The sequence below is a fragment of the Hipposideros armiger genome, unplaced genomic scaffold, assembly GCF_001890085.2.
Source record: "Hipposideros armiger isolate ML-2016 unplaced genomic scaffold, ASM189008v1 scaffold_220, whole genome shotgun sequence".
Lineage (NCBI taxonomy): Eukaryota > Metazoa > Chordata > Mammalia > Chiroptera > Hipposideridae > Hipposideros > Hipposideros armiger.
Window position 1 is genome coordinate 1,610,063 of NW_017731570.1, and position 21,476 is coordinate 1,631,538.

Sequence of the window (21,476 nt, forward strand, 5' to 3'; positions counted from 1 at the left end):
AGCCCACCATCCCATGCAGAAGTCGAACCCGCAACCTTGTTATTAGGAGCACGTGCTCTCACCAGCTGAGCCATCCTGACACCTGTTGGCAGCTCAACGGCAGCTCAGCTCGGGTGCAGATCACTGGCCCATGTGGGAATCGAACCAGCAACCTGTTGCTCACAGCTCACACTCTTAACCAACTGAGCCACTCAGCTGGCCCCAGTCTCCTTTTCAGCAAAACTTCTGGAATAAGTTTTCTAGGCTATGACTTCAATTAGAATCAAGCTTCCCACCCCCATCATTTCCCCAAAAGAGCTCTTAGCTATATTGAGGTCATCAGTGACACTGTTAAGTCCAATGGTCAATTTTCAATTCGCATATTACCTGATCTACCTGAAGCACTTGAGACAATTGATCGTCCCTGCCTGTGAATACTTTTCTTCACTTGACTTCAAGGATACCATAACCTCTTGCTTCTTCCATCTCACCTATTTGACCTTTTAATGTTGGGATATATCAGGGCTCAGTCCTTGGCCACCCTCTCTTCTCTATTTATCCTATATACTTTATATTAGACTCACCCTCTTGGCAATCCGATCCAGATTTCTGCTGATCAGTCCCAAATTTATATCTTTAGTCTGCCTGCATATCTCGCCCTTGAACTCCATACTTGCAGAGCCAACTAAGTAGTCATCTCCACCTGGATGTCTAATAGACATCCCAAGCTTCAGATGGCCAAAACCAAATCCCTGGTTTTACCTTCCAAACCTTCTCCCCTAAAACATTCCCCTCAGTAAATGACAATTCCATCCTATCAATTGCCTAAGCCCCAAACCTTAGAATCATTCTGTTCTTTTTCTCTCCCATCTGCCATCCAACCTATCAATAAATCCACTCAGTTTTATAATCAAATACATCCAGAAACTGACCATATCACTGATACCATACTGGTCCAAGTTATCAACCTCTCTCACCCAGACTAGAGCATTTGCCTCCACGCTTCCTGCTTCTACCACTGCCCTCCTATGGTTTGTTCTCAACACAGCAGCCAGAGAAATTCTGTTAAAACATCCCATCACTCTCCTGTTCAAAAAACCCTCCAATAGAATGCCACACAAAGCAAAACCCAAGTCTCTAAACTGGACAACAAAGCCCTCTAGGATCTGGACTCTTTCACACTACTCCAGTTTTGTTCTTCTCATGCCACTAATCTCCATCTCACATCCCACATATTCTTCTTTGGTGGTGGTGGTGTTTATTGTCTGGCTGCTCCACTAGCACTTGAGTTCCAAGAAGGCAGGAGATTTGTTTTTGTTCATTTTCTATTCCCAACATCTACAACAGTACCTGGCACACAGTGGATACTCAACAAAAGGTATGCTGAAAGAATGGAATTGTGAGAACAAGAAAAGCACCAAATCACGTGTAAGGACTTGCAAATTAATCTCATCTCTGTCATGTCCCTTGTTCCTTTTCCATTGTGATAAAACATATAATACAGAATTTGCCATTTTAAGTGTACAGTTCAATGGCATTAGTATGTCACATTATTGTACAATCATCACAATTTCTAGAACTTTTTTTATCTTCCCAAACTGAAATTCTACGTCCCATTTATTAAATTAAATAATTCCCCATTCCTTCATCCCCTCAGCCCCTGGCAACCACCATTCTACTTTCTGTTTCCATGATTTTGACTACACTAGATATCTCACATAAATGGAATTACGCAGTATTAGTCCTTTTGTGACTGGTTTATTTCACTTAGCATGTCTTCAAAGTTTATTCATGTTGTACCATCTGTCAGAATTTCCTTCCTTTTTAAGGCTAAATAATACTCCATTGTATGTATATACCACATTTTATTTATCCATTCATCTGTCAATGGACATTGGGATTACTTCCACATTTTGGTTATTATGATAATGCTGCTATGAGCATGATTGTACAGATATTTGTTTGAGTCCCTGCTTTCAATTCTTTAGGGTATATATCCAGATATGGAATGGCTGAATCATGTGGTGATTCTATTTTTAGTTTTTCTGAGGAACCAGCATACTGTTTTTTATAGCAGCTATATCATTTTACATTCTTTCTAACAATACACAAGGATTTTAATTTCTCCATATACTGCTTATTTTCAGGGTATTTTTTTTTAATAATAGCCATCCTAATGGTTGTGAGGTGGTATCTGATTGTGGTTTTGATTTGCATTTCCTAATGATTAGTGGTGTTTAGCAACTTTTCATGTGCTTATTGGCCAACGTATATCTTCTTTACAGAAATGTCTATTCAAGTCCTTTGCCCATTTTTTAATCAAGTTGCTTGGTTTTCTGTTGTTGAGTTGTAAACTTCTTTATCTATTCTGGATATTACCCCTTAACAGATTTTCAATTTTTTCCCATTCTGTGGTTGCCTGTATACTCGTTGATAGCGTCTGACGCACTGAAGTTTTTAATTTTGATGTAGTTCAATTTACCTATTTTTTCTTTTGTTGCCTAGGTTTTTGGTGTCCTATCCAAGAAACTACTGCCAAATCCAATGTCATCAAGATTTTCCCCTATGTTTTAGGTGTTTTATAGTTTTAGCTATTATGTCTTTGATCCACTTTGAGTTCATTTTTATATGGTGTTAGGTAAGGGTCCAATTTCATTCTTTTGCATGTGGATGTCCACTTTTCCCAGCACCATTGGTTGCAAAGACTGTCCCTTCCCCATTAACGGTCTTAGCACCCTTGCAAAAAACTATTTGACCATATATGTGAGGGTTTATTTCTGGACTGTCCTTGTTTCTCCTGACTCCTCTAACTTCAATTCCAAAAAATGTAAAATGAACAGATTCTACCAGTAGGGATGGCAGATATGTATCGCACATGTTACAACTCCCCAACTCATGCCCAGGACAGACATCACTAACTAATCACAGCACTCTTTCCCATAAAAGTTCAGTTACATTATCAGTCTCCTTCTTGACAGCCAGAGTTGGCACATGAGCTAAAAACTTGAGGCCATCTGGTTAGAGAATATCTGAGGTCCTTATCAACTATATATTTACCTGTGACTGCAAAACAGAGCTGAAGTCCTTCTACACAACACCCTAAGGCCACCCAGCATGAGCAAAGAATAATTTCCCCAGCCATCATGTGTACCTAAGTGCACCATATTTGAGCAACCAGTGGATAAAAAAATCAATATAATGTGTACTTTATAAAGGCTTTACAGGTCCCACGAGCAATTCATTTCTGTAATATTGAAATCACCACATGGTTATTTCAACTGTATTTGAACACCTCCTCCGGTGATGGGAAACTCTCTACTTTCAGAGGAATCCCATTCTGCTTTTTTAAAGCTTTAGCTGTTAGGAAAATCTATATACATAAATATTCTTTTAAAATGGTTTGCTTTCTTCAGCTATGTTGATTTACATGCATGTGTGTCCCTTTAAGGGGAATCTCTAAAGTTACAAGGCTGGTAATCTACCTACCATGCATTAAATTGTTATAAAAGATTGTTATTTGCAGATAAATGGCGTGGGTTGCAAATTAGATACAGTATGAGAAAACTTGCTTCCTGGGACATTCACTGTAAACTTGGATTTTTCCAGAAGGGAAACTATTATGAACTAATGATAGACGTATGGCCGCAAAGTTGCCTCAGTTTGGGCAAGCAAAGAGAGAATGGAAAATGTTGTTTATTATGAATAAACAGAAGACTCCAAACTACCTCTCAAGAGTGAACACAGCTCCATAAAAATTAGAGATCCAGTGGGGATGATTAGGAAAACACTTAAACAAAGGCTTATATCTACAACTTGAAGTTGCAGGTCACCTGGTAAGGGAGGTACTAAATGTGAAAAATCAAGGGAGACTAAAAACTCGGTAACAGCAAAAAACAAGATGTCAACTTCAGAATATTCTAGATTAAATTAAATATTAATAATAATAGTTATATCAGACAAATACCTCAAACATCCTAGAATTCATTGACTCTTGTTCCTGATACAACGCTTATAGAGATCAGCTTTGATTGTACTTTTCTCCTAGTTTATTTTGATGATTTCCCAACCTAGAAAATCACCCAAAATTGTGGAGAGCTTTTAAAAATAAAGGGTCCACCCTAGACACTCTAAATTATAATCTGTATAATTGAGAATTATTACCTGCTTTTTCTAGATTTTTTTTAAAAATTTGATTCTGATAAGTGGTGTTTGGCACCTCTTGGCCCAGACCCCCTCCTCCACTGGTTTTCCATGCAAGAAATACAGCATTAGTAATTGGCTCTGCCAATGAACAGGACACTGTCACTGGGAGACAGCTACTGCTTTTAAAGATATTAAATTGCTAGCCCACATAAAACATGGAGAAATGCATACAATATAATGTTAATTATAAAGTAAATGCTAAATACAACACTGTATGTAATTTAAGATTTTGGCCAAATAAAACAATAGGTATAACAGAAGCTCTTTTATCCAACATGAATGGCATAGAAAAGGTGGTTACAACAGAGCCCAAAGCCTTTTGTTGATAGCAAGGAGTTTCCTAGAACCACCAGTGAGCAGGATTCAGATGGTTTCCAAGTGTTCTCCTGTTGTACATGTCCCTTAGATGAAGAAAAGCTCTGTCATAAATATTCTCCCCTCACTAAACAATCTCCACTTCAATTCAATAGCAACAAAAATCCAAATGCAGTGATCACAACCAACAGGTCTTTGCTTTTCTGCACAAAATAAGAAGTCTGGAGTTAGGTGGTTTCTGGCATCAACTGTGCCACCTAATGATGCCATCCAAGACCAAGATTCTTTCAATCTTTCTTCATTCTTCATACTTTTATCACCATAGCAAAATGCCCACTTCAGTTCCAAGCAGCATGTCCATGTTCAAAACAAAAGGGGAAATGAGGGAGGCAACAGCTTTCCCAGAAGCCAACTTCCAGCCATTTCCTCTTATGGTTCAGTAGTCCATGGGTTATATGACATATGACCACCCCAAACTAAAAGAGTTGCTGGGAAATTAAAAATCTATCAAAGGAAATAGGATTATCTTGACCAGTTTATATCAATCATGGTTCATCTTCTGGGCCTAGATAGATTGCTGATCCAAACAAAATCAGTTTCTTTTAAAAAGAAAGAAAGTGAATAACAGTTCTTGGGTAGAAATATTGGGTTGTCGGAAAAGTCATGACACATTTTTGCAATGAAAAACATAAAAAAAATAATTCATGACTTTTCCAACAACCTAATAGTATCTACCAAAACTTTCCTGCCTCGATTTATAAATAAATGTCACAAAAACATATGACATAGTTTGCTTTGATTTAATCCCATAATTTTTGAAGAATTATAATGAGCCAGCCATTATGTTAGTCACATCAGGGGCTAGAGCTGGGTCAGACAATGGCTCTGTCTGGAAGTTACCCAAGTGGGACTTACAGTCAACCAAGAAGATAAGGCTTGACTACAGACAATCAGAATTGAGGCATCTTAAGGTGTACAAATACATACTATTAAAAAGATACCAAAAATGTGAAATATCATCTATAGGAATGTCATTAATCTATAAAAATTTAATAGTTATATTAAAATTAAAGTATGTTCAAATTATAGCTAAATTATAAATAGAATATAGACATGAAGGAATGTCAAATCAACTTTGAAAATGTAAAAATGCCATAAATTTAAATCCTTTACAACTACTGTAAAAGTATTTAATAATTTTTTATTATTACTATGGAGCCACATACACACAAAAAAAATTTCTGCCATGAAATTCAACAGCTTGACCTTTGTCTAATTTTGCATAAGCCTCAAGGAGTCTCATCACACTGTGTGTGTTCTTGGTTTCTCTTTAACCTATGCAATGTAAAGTGATTTTTAAAATTCTCTAAAATGATCATGCCAATAAAATGGGCAGTGGACCATACTAAAGATTACCTCCCTACTGTTTCTCCCGTGTTTATTTGAGTATTCAGAATATGCCATTTTGTGTCTGTGAAACTTGGGATTAGGTCAGGCAGGTATGGGATAATATTCTTTCGCCATTTTTTGTTTTTGGTTTTTGGTTGTTTTTTTTCTACCATGACAACACCATTGCTTCTGCTAATGCATCCAAGCCATCAAGAATGACAAGATTTTATAAACCTCATTGCCTGAACAGAGGAGAGGCAATCAAATTCCATTTCAGAGAAGAATATTATTGCCCTTCTATCACCTCTTTCTTTTCCAAAAGTGTCCTTACAAAAAGTGTACAACCCAGACATTAATGCTGAAGAGAAATGATTAAATAAGGGGACAGAGCAAGTCCCACATTCCGTCTCCAGCTCTCGTTTTCAACAAAGGCTCTTTGCCTATGACTGGAATAATTCACTGGGTGTGCAGCGAAAGCTGGAATTAACAGATTCCTATAATCTTATAATACATTTGTAGGCAGACATGATCCTCACAGATGATTCCTGTTTTCATCTTCAATTCTATGCATCCCCATGATCACTCCTTTTCTTTGAGTAAGATTTTCCAATGGGATATTTACATATTCAAATCCCAAATCATCATTTTCATAAAAACTGTTTGAGGAGCATGCACTATGAACTAAGGACTGTGCTCAGCCCTGAGCACACAGTGGTATCCAAGAGAACTCACAGTCCCTGCCCTCCCGCAGTTTATAGTCTAGAATGTCTATGGCTATTTCAAATGCGACCTTCAGAAGGCCTTCCATGATTCCTTCCATATTCTACATGTTCACAGTGCTCTACCCAAACTGGAATTTTGGTCTGTATCATTTTCTACTTTGTATGGCAATTGTGTACATATCTCATCTTTCCCATCCCTCCATAAGAAGCCTAAACCTTCATTTTTGAACCCCAACAGCACCTCACCCAATATTTTGCATATAGGTGGCAACCCCCCCCAAAAAAATAGAAACAATAAAAAACACAAGGGATAAGAAATGTGTCAACCTTTAAAATCAGCACTAACTACATTTCCAGAGTCTAAAAAGATATTACAGATAGGAAGAGAAATAGTTTTAGGAGACAAAGAGTACAAAAATTATAGTGCACAAATTATAGAACTCTTTTCGTAAGGATGAACAAGAAATAGCTCACTTTCTAGTTGTACCGCATTCTAAATAAATGGGGGAAAGCAAAAAGTATAAGCCAGTTAGGTAATAGCTGTTAGGTGGAAAGTATTGATCACAGGAGAAAACTATTACATGGAAGAAGTAAAATATATCAAGGAGTTCAGTTAACAAAGGCAGGAGAAACCCTGCCAGTCCAGCCAGGACTTGAGGCAAAAGCCATACTTCATGGAGAAAGAGAGCAAAATGAAGAGAAAATCAGGTCTCACATAATCTGCATCTTTTTAACCACAAGAATAAGACACACAGAAGGAAGTTGACCAAGCAGTGCTGGTGGTCCTCAGAGCTACATACATAATATCCAGTCACCCTGAAAGGGGCACCTTAATTCATGATAGTAGCATAAGAATGAGAAAAGCCACCTCCAAATGAAATTAAACATCCCACCTAAGATGGCAGGTGACACATGCACGTGATCTTGTTAGTGTTGCCTCAGGGGTTGTGTCACAGAAAGAACGTTGTCCCAAAAAGTAAGTCAAGCCTGTGTTCTCAAGGGAGCTGGCCTGTTGCTTCTTCAGCTGACTTCCACTAGTGGCAGCAGAGGTACTAAATCATGTCATTATCTGGTCCCATCATCTCACTCCATCTACCCTTTGATTTTGCTGCTTGGAAGGAAATATCAGGAGTCAAGAAGCCCAAGCTGAGAACCCATAAATGTCATCCTCTAGGTTAAAAAAGAATGGTTCAGAGCATTCAAGAATCCTGCAGGGATCTGTCATTCCCTGACCTAGGAGGGCTAGACCCATCCAGATGGGGCGCCAAGAACAGGAATTTAACAGCAACTAACAACAGCTCTAAAAATCCAATGCCACAAAGGTTGTTAAATTTTGATGGTTAAATCTACAGCTGGTTCTGAAAAGCAGCCTCAAATAAGGCTGAAATTTTAACAATAAAAAATCATCTCAGTTAATAAGTCCTTTTTCCATTCTAAACCAGTGACAATCAAGAAAATAAATGACCATGTTGAATTCAGGAATAAAGTGTTCTTAGAATGAAAAAAACAATCCTTTTCTCAAAAACTCTCTCAACGGGATAAAATGCCCTGATTAGTAGTATTTGTTAATTAGCTTTCCATCAGCTTTTCTATCAAGTGTATTTTACCCTTCACAAAAGATCTATCACTCAACTTCTTGGAAATCCTCCCACTGAGTTTCAGAAAAAACAATTACAACCAACTCAACATTGGGTTTCTAATAATGTTCTTATTCTTATACCAAAAATAGAATTCCATGACTTTCTTCTCATAGCTTGCTTTTCCAACTAAACTAAGTCTAGGTCATTCCTCCATAACCCCAACCTAAATGATTAGGTAATGAGAATGTTATAAGCTACATTAACAGTGAAAAGCAACACAGGACAGCAAATAGTAGTGACTGGCTGCCTGGGGCTTTGGGTTTAGAAAGATTCTAAAGTCAAAACTAGGTTTACTGGGAAAGTTTCATGATTAATTAGTGACTTCTGACACTGGATCCAAAATGGAGAGTAGCAGTATGAATTGTCATTGGGGCAATCTATATACACTCTAGTTGGAAATAAGAGGGATGATTAAGAAACATGTTCAGTGTCAAGAAGATACTTAAGTTGTTTTGTTTTTAAGATTCAACTAGTTCACATGCAATATAATCAAGAGTTCACTGACCTGGCCTGATGAAGGGGTGGGATCATCATGTTCTGGGATTTAATCTACTGCTTTGAGCCTAGGTCACATCCAGGATAGCACTACTCATAAGGTCCCCTCCCAGGATAGAGGAAGCCACCGACTTAAGGTTGGAATCTGACAGCGGAATAGAGCAGAGGGCAAAGTGCTGTGGAGGAAAAGCACTGAAGTGACAGCACCTACTTCAGTTTCTAAATATGACTCCTACTAGGTCAGACACCCCTGCCCTTTAGTTTCATCATCAGTTAAATGAGGATAATGGCTCCTGAGTTCATCTCAAAAGATGTTAAAATGAGAACCTAAGTGAAACATTCAGACCAGCACATACCCTGACCACCTTATACCCTGAACACCTTTCACTCTCATACATAGGAGACATTTCAAAAATAAATGCTAACTTAGGTTCCCAAATACCAACACTGCAAATTATTCTCCATTGAAAGATCGCCATAAGGAGCAAGGGGCTGAGTTCCCTGCTCTCTCCTGGACTGAGGCCAGTGTCACCCCACCAAAGTTCCCTAGTCATAGCCTCCAGTGTGCACCATTGGCTACACCCCCCTCACCAGTGAGGGGATAAGAACAAAATAATGTGTCATTAACTTCTGTCTAGAACTTTAGAGTTTATCAATCATTGACCACAAGACCCTCACATCAACTAGAAGTATTACCATCACTCCCATTTTAAGAATAAGGAGACTGAGAAAGAGAAAGATGAAAGGAATAGGGAATGGGGGACAGGGAGAAGGATGTAGCCTTGTTTCTAAATACTGTGCCATGTCTACCATTTAAGGTGAGTATTATCAACTCAAGTAAGTAGAAAGATGGTGACTCCATATTCTTTGTTATCATTTAGGAAGGGATAAAAAAAATGAGCTGCAATTATAGAGGTAGCAATTAAGACTTCACATGAGGGAGAGTGTACTTGTGAGGTAACCATGTCCAGGAATGAGTTACTAATGAGATTGTGCAGAACATCTCTCCAGGGGAGTAAAAAAATGTGCCTGCAAACAGATACTTTGTTTTTATTTACCAAATTAAAATAGGCCTATGGGCTTTAGGAAAAATATTAAAAATAACCTTCTCTGTCCCCTGGTCATCACAATATCCCAAATCATATCTGATGGGAGATTAGTTTTCCCATTAGTTCATCCATTCATGGATACTATTCAATTTTAAGTCAAATCAGATACTTATTGGGTGCCCACTCTATACAAAGCACAGTACAGAAGATTACATTCTGCGCAATATATTCAAGTAAACATATTAGAATCCTGTAGTGAAAATAATAGCAAAGATACTATCCTCTGCTAGATGAAGGTGAAGAGGCATTTCCAAGAGACAAATTATCTTAAAGAAACAATTTTTTTAAATGTTTCAAATATCAAAATTATCAAGATGCAAGTGGATTTATCTAAGCAAAGGGATAGATGGATGGATGGATGGATGGATGGATGGATGGATGGATGGATGGATGGATGTCCATATAACATTTAATGCTACCACAACAGTTTTATTGCCTTGACAATGTTCTCTGGCCCTTAGCTGTGGAAATATATCACATCTTTAGCTCTCCATCCTGAACCAAAGTTAACTTCATCAAATCATTATTTCTTTTTTTTTTCCAACCAATAAAAGCATCCTCTATCTTCTTGGGGCTTGTTAAAGGACAGTTTAAAGAGGAAATGGTAGGCATGTGCACAATGACTCAAGAATTCCTGCTTCTCTAGGGAGATGAAAAGGGTTCACATCAACTCCCTGATGGAGATGCATTTTGCCCAAAGGTATTATTGGTACTCACTAACGTCTGTCTACCCCTCTTCTTTGACCATTACACTAGAATTCACCACAAAGTAAGTCCTCTTTCAGGACCCACTCTCAGAATTGAGGAAGCTTAACTAGCTTTCCACTGGGATAAAAAGGGAAAAAAAATCCTTGACTATTTATTTTAAAGTGTCACTTGAAGAAAGGACTTTTATACAAAGTACAATAAAAAAATGGCTTGCAGTAAAGATGATGGTGGTTATGATCAAAGGATCTCAGTAAACAAGGGCCTCATATTTCTAACCTTCTTCTCCATTCTCCTCACTGGCCACTTGCTGTGGTAGGCAAAGTCCAAACAAGATGCCACAGCCTAGGAAGTCCTACCTGACATGGCAACCGCCCACCTCCATAATCTCACCCGAAACGGCACTCCCTTCAGCTCTTTCTTGTCCACATTCCCTTTGAGTTCCTTCCACGTGCCCATTCCTCCCTCAAGGTCTTTACATCTGTTATTCCCCTTACCAGGAATGTTCTGTACTTTCCCAGTCATCCTTTATGTTACAGCTAAAATGTCACTCCATCAGGGAAGTTTTTCCTGTATCCTACACAGGTGAGGTTTCAGTTACAGCCCCCAGTCATGCGCTCTTTTCATGCCACTTAATACAATTCATTGTTTTTATAACTGTGTATTTAGGATAGATCATGCAAAACTCTTAGCCCTTGAAACCAATGATTAAGCATGCCATTTTCACCTCAACATCCCTTATAGTTAAGGCAGTTTCTGGTAGGAGCTTAATATATTTATGAAATAAATGAATTAATTAATTAAACAACTAGAAAGTTCTCTCACAGAAACACTTTCTCACATAATTAGTTTCCCAAATCAAACACAGGCCAGTTGACTAAAAGCTGGGATCATCAAACCATCAGCTACACCAACAAAAACCTCTGTGAAGATCGCAAAAGCATCACAATACAAACTTTAGTGAGCCATCAACAGGAGTTTCTTTTACAGGTGATAAAATAGTCTAAATTTGATAGTGGTGATGGTTACTTAACTCTCTGAATATACTAAAAATTACTGAATTGTATACTTTAAATGGGTAAATTGCATGGTATGTAAATTTTATCTCATTAAAGCTGTTATTAAAGAATTTCAGACTCTAAGCTCTAAAAACCAAAGTACTGAGGTCTTAAAGTATATTATTCCAAACCTTAAGTTCTTTAACTTGTCTTTGGATTTGGTCTTCAGTTATTAAAAGGGAAACTGGAGATTTTTGTGGCTTAAGAAATTATCCAAATGGAAATTGCTGTGTTTTAAATGAGACATTCGGGAAAGGATACTTTTCACCAATGGGTTAGGATCTCCTCTTTCCCATGAACAGACAGCTCATCAAAGAGGAACTCCAAGTGGCTGCCAACCTAAAATGCTTACAAAAAAAACGTTAAAAATAGAAATTAAAATGAGATTTCTTTTTTTGTTCGTAATACTGATTTGAAAAACTCAGGATTGGAAAATTTGTGCTTAAAGAGAAATTCATTTGTACTTTGTGCTGGGGAGGACTTAGAGATAAGTTAAATTGAGTCCTTTGTCTTCTAGAAGCTTGTGCTCCAACAGGAGTGTAAAGACATGAGGACTGGGCCAGCTGAGTGGCACATTGGTTAAGAGTTGGCTTGGGATGCCAGCTCTGAGCAGCAGGGCCCTGGTTCAGTTCTCACATGGACCAGTGACGCTGCGCCTTCTACAGCTAAGATGGTGAACAACAGCTCGACCTGGAGCTGGGCTGCCATGAGTGGCCGGCGACTACATAGGCTGCAGTAGGGCTGGCCAGCAGCTGGCATGCACTTTCGTGAGCTGCTGTGAGCCGCCGTCCAATGGCTGGCAAGCGACTGCCTCACCCAGGAAGAGCGCAATGATAATACCAACATGGGCCAGTGAAGCGACGTCCTCCACAACTAGACTGAAGAACAAAAGAACAGCAACTTGTCTGTTCCCCTCCCCGATTCCCCAACACTGTTTCCCTCCCCCAATTCCCCAATTTAAAAAAGAAATCTAAAAAATAAAATAAAATAAAGACACGAGGACTGATTGATCACCATTTCATAGACAACAGTCTACATATACACATGCATTCTTATAGCTCCTTTTCTTTACACAAATGGTAACATACTTTTTTTTGTTTGTTTTTTAAGATTTTATTGGGGAATTGGGGGAGGGGAACAGACAAGTTACTGTCCTTTTGTTCTTCAGTCTAGTTGTGGAGGACGTTGCTTCACTGGCCCATGTTGGTATTATCACTGCGCTCTTCCTGGTTGAGGCAGATGGGTCGCTGGCCACTGGACCACCACTCACGGCAGCTCCTGGCTGCTCACAGCGGCCCCTGGCTGCTCATGCTGTCTGCCGGTGACTCACGGTAGCTTACTGTGGCCCTGCTGTAGCCTACGCCATTGCCGGCCACACATGGCAGCCCAGCTCTAGGTAAAGCTGTTGTTCACCATCTTAGCTGTAAAGGGTGCAGGGTCACTGGCCCTAATATGGGATCTGAACTGGGACCCTGCTGCTCAGAGCTGGTGTCCCAAGCCAACTCTTAACCAATGCGCCATTTGGCCGGCCCACATATACTCTCTTCTGTAGCTTGGTTTTCTCACTTACATAACTATGCAAATGTTACATATTGGTACATATACATCTAATTAATAATACCTTATTAATCTTGCTAAAGGTTTCCCAATATTGCATTTTATGGCTGTACCATAACTAATTTAGCCAGTCTCTTCCTAACATATTTAGTTTGTGTATTATTTAGAATAAGATCTAACTGTACTCAAGATAACAATGTTCGTGGGAATAGAAATTTTCACAACAATTTGGCAAAAGCTATTAAAATTTTATATATTCATATCATTTTACCTAGATAGTCTCTCCTCGTAGTTCATTCATCAGAAGCACTTGCTGTGCTGGGCAATTATTTGTAATACTGAAAAACTAGAAACTAACCAGGTGTCAATGATAAGAGACTGGCCAAATAAAATAGTTTGTCCACTCGATAGAATATTTGACAGCTGTTTAAAAGAATGAGGTGGTTTGACATACTCATGTGGAAAGGTGTCCAGGATGTATTGTTAAACAATAAAAGCAAGTTAGAATATAATATGCATTTATAATGTTAATATATGCATAGGAAAAATATGAAGAAATATACTCCATATTTAATGGTAGTTATCTTAGAGTGATGTGATTTCCGTTTTCTATGTTAAATATTTTTTCCAAGTTTGAATTTTTTATAATTCATTTGAATTGCATTACTTTTGAAAGCAGAAAAAGGGAAGTTTTTTTTTAATTCTCCTTTCCTTTATTTAGCTCACTGGAGAATGGGGTGGAGGATGGAGGAAGACACTGAAGGAGGCAGAAATTACAACTGTCTCCAATACTAGGAACACTGGCAACTTTCTACCTTTCATTCTGAAAAGTCACTCTGCTCCCCTTTTCTTATCTCCCAAAGCCCCTCCTTTCTTCCTTTTCCTACTTTCAAACTTAACCACTTTCTACCTCAAACTACTGAATGGCGATCAATCATTTCTCATGTCTTTGCACTCCTGTTGGAGCACAAGCGCCTAGAAGACAAAGGACTCAGTTCAACTTATCTCTAGGTCCTCCCCAGCACGAAGAACAATGCTTGTACACAGTGTTCTAGAAAGCATGTCAGAACTTTTACAAAACAGTATTTATTTTTTAAGTTTTTTAAATGGCTTTGGTTTTAAAGTTTAAACAGTACAGAAAGATAAAAATGTCTTCCTTTCAGTCTGGATTCTCAGTTCCCCAGTGCCCGGCAATGACTGTTACCAGTGTCTTGCCTATTCTTTCAGAGAGAGTCTACTTATATAAATGCATTCCTTTAGCTCCTTTTCTTTACACAAGTGGTATCATACACTATTCTTAGCTTGCTTGCTTCACTTACATAATTATGCAAATGCTTCATATTGGTACATATACTCCTAATTAATAATACCTTATTAATCTTATTAAAGGCTTCCCAATATTGCATTTTATTCCTGTATCATAACTAATTTAGTCAGTCTCTCCCTGACATATTTAGTGTGTATATTATTTAGGATAAGATCTAACTGTATTCAAGATAAGAGTGTCTAAAACAAGATAAAATTATCTTTATTTATTACAAAAAAGGTGTGGAAATAGACAGTACAGGGCTACTCTGGTACCCTACAATGTCAGACACCCATGCCCCTGCCCTCTTATTCTACCAGGCATAGCCTCATTCCAAGTTCACTTCATGGTCCAAAATGGCTGTTCCCATTCTAGCTACAATGTCCACATTCCAGCCAACAAAGGGCAGGAGGGGAAAGTCATGCCCCTCCCCTTAAGTGCACTTCCCAAAAGCTGTACATGCTATTTATACTTACAACTTAGTGACATGTGCTCATGCTTTATTACAAAGAAGGCTGAGAAACGTAGTCTTTACTCTAGGTAGCCATGTGCCCATCATAAATTAAGGATTCTTTTACTATCATATATGGGAGGAAACAGAGAGTTGCAAATAATACCATCTCTACCACAGGTTTCTTCCAATCTTTTGGAAGTCAAACAAAGCAGTAAAGAATATTCATATGTATCTGCATTTGTACACTTATATGAGAGTATATTTGCACAAATTATTGTAAAAGGAATATGAAAGGCTCTAGAGATCCTATTCCAATTCCCTCGTTTTACAGATGGGGATTGAGACCCAAAGAAGTGAAGTAACTTGCCAAATATCACATAACTAGCTCCCGGCAGAGTAGGGTTGCCAGATAAAATACAGGACACACAATAAACTTTGAATTTCAGGTAAACAAATAATTTTTAGTTTAAGTATGTCACATGTAACATTTGGGACATACTTATACTACATAATTATCCCTTCTTTATCTGAAATTCAAATTTAACACAGCATCCTATATTTTTATTTGCTAATTCTGGCAACTCTACAGCAGAGCTAGATTTAGAATTTAAATGTCTTGAATTTTGATCCCATAGTTTTTCCTATGTACAATATGACCATGTCAAGTGGACACTCAGCTAATAAATGACATAGGACCAACAAAGCATACCAATAATCCATAAAGAAAATACCTTCCCACCAAAGATTAGCTTTTGTGAGGGCTCAGACATCACGCACTCCATGCCATATACTTAAATTAACTGAATTTTTCTATGTCATAGATACACGGGTGACAAACCAACAACTCCACAGAGGTTACAGTAAGTGCTACAATCCGAAAGCCATTAGAGCCCATGTACTTTTATTAAAAAAATTTAAAAATTAGGGCCAGCCAGTGGCACATTGCTTAAGAGTTGGCTTGGGATGCCAGCTCTGAGCAACAGAGCCCCGGTTCGGATCCCACATGAGGGCCAGTGACGCTGCGCCCTCTACAGCTAAGATGGTGAACAACAGCTCGACCTGGAGCTGGGCTGCCATGAGTCTCCAGCGACAGTGTAGGCTGCAGTGAGGCTGCAGTGGGCTGCCATGAGCTACCATGAGTGGCTGGCGGCCAGCGTGAGCAACCGTGTGAGCTGCCGTCCAATGGCTGGCGACCAATCTGCCTCACCCGGGAAGAGTGTAATGATCACAATACCAACATGGGCCAGTGAAGCAACGTCCTCCACAACTAGACTGAAGTACAAAAGGACAACAACTTGTCTGTTCCCCTCACCCAATTCCCCAATAAAAATCTAAACAAAAACAAAAAAAAATTAGCCTTAAGTCAAAGCAGACTCCCAGAGGCTGAAAGTAGGCAAATCTTGCCAGAGTTCTGGCTTATTATACATGCAGAGAAGAACACAAGGATGGTATACAGGCATGATGAAGCATTCAGAATGCTTCTGAAATTCAGTCACTTCACAGTAGTGCTAATGTCTGAGGATGGGAAACTAAGCTGAAAATCTCAGCTATGCCAATAGATATATTTCATTCTGAATATACAGCTTAAAAATTAAAACCTAACAAATTAGAGCCTTCTCATATCTCCCCTTCCTGATTACAAATAAAGAGCTCTGCAAAACTTTTTTTTTAATTGGAAAATTGGGGGAGGGGAACAGCGTTGGGGAATTGGGGAAGGGGAACAGACAAGTTGCTGTCTTTTTGTTCTTCAGTCTAGTTGTGGAGGACGTTGCTTCACTGGCCCATGTTGGTATTATCATTGCGCTCTTCCCGGGTGAGGCAGATCGGTCGCCAGCCATTGGACAGCCGCTCACGCCAACTGCCAGACACTCACGGTAGTTCATGGCAGCCCACTGCAGCCCCACTGCAGCCTACACCAATGCCGGTGACTCATGGCAGCCCAGCTCCAGGTCGAGCTGTTGTTCACCATCTTAGCTGTAGAGGGTGCAGCGTCACTGGCCCTCATATGTGGGATCCAAACTGGGGCCCTGCTGCTCAGAGCTGGCGCTCCCAGGCCAACTCTTAACCAATGCGCCACTCGGCCGGCCCAAAAGAAACCTCTAAATTTTTCATGACAAGGTTACACACATTTTATCACATAGAAGTCAAGAATCTTAGCTCTAAGCACATTTTTTTTCATTCTAAGTAATGTACGTTATTCTCCTAAAAAAGAACCACTGTGAAACTTAACTTTCCAAAATTCAGTACAGTAGGCCAGAAAAAGAGAAGAACTTGCTTGTAACCCAGTCTCCAAATTCAACTACCAATTTACAGGAAAACACAAAGAACAGAACATTTTAAACTCTGCAGGGATGTAATCAACAAAATCCAGGATGCAGGAAATCTACAGGAAAAACAACCTGGTCTGTTCAATAACTAAATGTCAAATGAAAAAAAGTAAATAAGATTTTTAAAAACATCAAACAATAACAATGTGTGGTCCTTATTTGAATCCTGATTCAAACCAACTGTTATAAAACAAAAAACAACAAAAGCTATGGCACTTATAAAAACAATTGGAAATTTGAACACTGACTATTTGATATTAAAGAAATACAGCTAGTTTTTCAGTGTATGTGATATTACATTTAAAACTTTTTAAAGGTCCTTATCTTTTAGAGATAGAGACAAAAATATTTACAGATAAACTGATAGGCATCTGGACTCCACCTCAAAATAATACAGGAGGAAGTAGTTGGGGTGTGGATGGGGTAGGAGTGACTATAGGTTGTTGGACTGAGGAAAATGAAGGGAGCACAGAGAATCATTACATACTATTTTCTGTTTGTGTCTGCATGTTTAAAATTCTCCACATTTTAAAAAAATTTCTAGTACATGTCAAACCTGAGTAGCATAGTTACAAATATCTGAAATACGGTAATATTTTATCAGAAAAAATAATTAAACAACCCCATTACTTCAGAGTAATGCATGAATTTAGGTAAAACACTTTGTCTTGAATATTTTTCAGAAGGAAGGTTTGACTTACCTGCTATGAATTCAAATGAGGAAAAAGACTACATGCTAAGGTTATTTTAAACACATTTAATTTCCTACAAGCCAGCAATATCGAGACCTCTCTCCTAAAAGCCAATTACTATTTTCCACCAACAAATTATAAACAAAACACTACTGGATGATTTTGCCAATACCTATCTTTACTGTGTTCATTGCTCTGTGATCCAGTTTTTAGTTTGCTATCTAATTGGAACATCAATTAAAGATCAAAAGAGAAGGATAATTTAGTCTGATTCTAACAGAAACAAAGAAACCTATGCTCCAAGCTTTACAAAAAGAAAGGCTGTTAATGAGAAACCTCAACAACCACACTATGAAACAATTATTATCAGCCTTATTAGCCATAATCTTGTAAAAAAAGAAAAAAAAACCAACCTGCCCAATTCTTGCATCCTCCTTCAGTTTCTTTTCTCCCCCAGCACTTACCTAAAAAAAGGAAAACGGGCAAACCCCACAGTTGTATTGGGTTGTCAGAAAAGTCATGACACATGTTTGCAACTAGTTCATTTTTGGAAGTACAAGGGTCGCTCACATCTATGTTATTGCTGTGTCATTTGGCAACTGACAGTTCTAGCTTCATTCTAAAAAAAACTGACCAATTTGGTTGAGTTTTGGAGATTTTACAAGTCTAAGATGGAAGACCAAAAATATGCATTTTTGCCATATTTTACTGTTTTACTTCCATAAAGGGAAGAACGTGTTTCAAGCTTGTGAAAAGTTGCATAAAGTTTACGGTGACAATGCTCTAAAAGAACATCAGTGCCAACGATGGTTCATGCAATTCCATGCTGGTGATTTTGATCTCAACGATGTGCCTCGGTCAGGCAGGTCCACCGAGGTTGATGACGACAAAATAAAGGCATTGATCGAGTCAAATCCACATTACATGACACGAGAGATTGCAGAAACATTGAATATCTATCATTCAAGCATTCACGACCACCGGAAGAAGCTGGGATATGTAAACAAGCTCAATATTTGGGTTCCGCATGAACTCAAAGAAGTTCATTTGACGGCGCGTGTAAACATCTGCAATATGCTCATTAAACATAAGGAAAACGATCCTTTTTTGAAGCGACTGATAACTGGTGATGAGAACTAGATTGTGTACAACAATGTGGTATGCAAATGGTCTTGGTCCCGACATGATGATTTGCCTCAAACAACATCGAAAGCAGACATTCATCAGAGGAAGGTTATGCTCTCAGTGTGGTGGGATTTTAAAGGTGTCATGTTTTTCAAGCTCCTACCAAGAAACTAAATAATCAATTCAAATGTGTACTGTTGGCAACTGGACAGTCTGAACGAATCCATCATCCAGAAACATCCAGAGCTTGTTAACTGTAAAAGAGTTGTGTTCATCACGACAATGCGAGACCACACACAAGTTTGATTACCCATCAAAAATTATTGGAGCTTGGATGGGATGTGCTACCACACCCACTCGCCTGACCTCGCGTTGTCAGACTTCCACTTGTTTCGCTCTCTTCAAAACTCCTTGCGTGGTATAACGTTCAATTCACATGAGGCTGTAAATCAGCACCTTGTTCAGTTTTTCGCAAATAAAGACAGGTCCTTCTATGAATGAGGAATTACAAAGCTCACTGAAAGATGGCAAAGGTTATTGAACAAAACGGGCAATATATCATTGATTTATCTTTGTTCTTTATATAAATAAATGACCTTTGAAAAGCATAGACAAAATACGTCATGACTTTTCTGACAACCCAATACAATCTAAACAACGCCTGAGGAAATAGCCTGTGAATTCTTATAGCTCTGCTAAAAACCTTTATATCACAAAAGCCCAAATAATTTTAAATTAGGTCAATGTCAACCTGGAGGTATAAAACATACAGTGCCTTTTTGCAAAGAAAACACCAGCTCAGAACAGGCATCTTATGAAGTGAAGCAAATTGCCCAGAAGTTACCCTCAATTTAAAAATGAAGAAATTAAGGCTCTGAAGTAACAGATTTGCCAAATGAGACAGTCTAGGAGTAGTGGACTTGAACTCAAATCTCCCAACAACTAGTCCCAATATTCACCATCCCCCCACCAATGTAAACACATGTTCACACACAAAAATATTTTTCAACATAAATTACTATTCTGTAACCGGATCGATATTTATTTCTATCATCAACATTCTTCCACATATCAAGGCCTGCCTTATTATGCAAATGGCTGCAGAATATTCCATGGCAAAATATACCATAATTTATTTAGCCAATCCTTTAAATTGGATATTTAGGTTCTCTCCAATCTTCGCCTTAATAAAAAATGTTATATTGAATGTTCAGATATTCATATCGATGTGAATCTGTCCCATTATTTCTCCAGCATAAGCTCTTAGTATAGCTGGTAGGCAAAGGGTGCACCCATCCTTTTTAGGTCATTTAAAATATGGATTGTAGCAACAAAGTGCCCCCCAGTAAACCTGGGATGACTTACACCCCCAACTAACAGTAATTAGGGTCCACTTTACCACTCGGCCCACTACTGTGCATTAGCTTTCCCTTTAAATTTTGGCAATATGATAGTTAAAAATAATCTTATTATTTTAACCTGCACATATTTTATTAGCAGTAGGGTTGAATAACTTTCCCTATGTTCTTTCCCCCTCCCCCTGCAGCGCCCCACCCCCCACCCCTGGGAATTGCCTGTCGGTGTTTTTCACTAATTTTTCTACTTCATTGCTAATTTTTTATTATTATTTATAAAAGCTCTCTATATGTTAAGGCATGCTCCTCCACTTCAGCATTCTTAACATTTTGGATGGGATAATTCTTTGACGTGGGGGACTGTCTGAGCTTTGTAGGATGTTTAGCAGCATCCCTGGCCTCTACCCACTAAATACAGTAGCACTTCCTCCACTTTAAAAAAAAAAATGTCTCCAAGCATTCCCACATGTCATCTGGAGAGCAAAATAGCTCCTGGCTGAGAACAACTGTATTAAGTGAATAAACCCTCTGTTCCAATTACATATTAAGGTCTTTTTGGATAGTAGCGTCCCCCACCCTACTCCACCCCCACACTCAATGTGAGTGTCTCTTCTTCAATATTCTTTACAGATGGTCAACTTGAGTACTAATTTCTAGGCAGCCTTCTCAATGCTGAACAGCTACAGGTGTTCTAAAATTAATGAAACTAAAATGAAGTCTAAATCCCTTTAAGTTCCAATCATTAATTTTAATTATACCCTATAGAACTGCACTATTCAATACAGTAGCCATAGGCTGCATGCCACTATTTAAATTTAAATTAAGAAGAATTAAATGAAATAAAAAATTCAATTCCTCAGTCATATTAGCCACATTTCAAGTACTTAGTAGCCACACACGGCAGGTGGTTACCATATTGGACAATGCAGGTATAAAATATTCCTATCATCGCACAATGTTCCACTGGACAGAGCTGTTCTGCAGCCTTGCCACTCAAAGTGTGGTCCATGGACTGGCAACATTGGCATCGACTAAAAGCTTGTTG

The 21,476-nt window shown here is 38.5% G+C and overlaps 1 protein-coding gene and 1 pseudogene across 16 annotated transcripts in view; both read right to left on the reverse strand.

Moving 5' to 3' along the window:
* LOC109389078 (profilin-1 pseudogene) overlaps positions 1-650 on the reverse strand; it is a 47,848-nt pseudogene extending 47,198 nt beyond the window's left edge.
* The window catches only part of ERC2 (ELKS/RAB6-interacting/CAST family member 2), a 974,141-nt gene that overhangs the window by 883,139 nt on the left and 69,526 nt on the right, over positions 1-21,476 (reverse strand). The window lies entirely within an intron of this gene.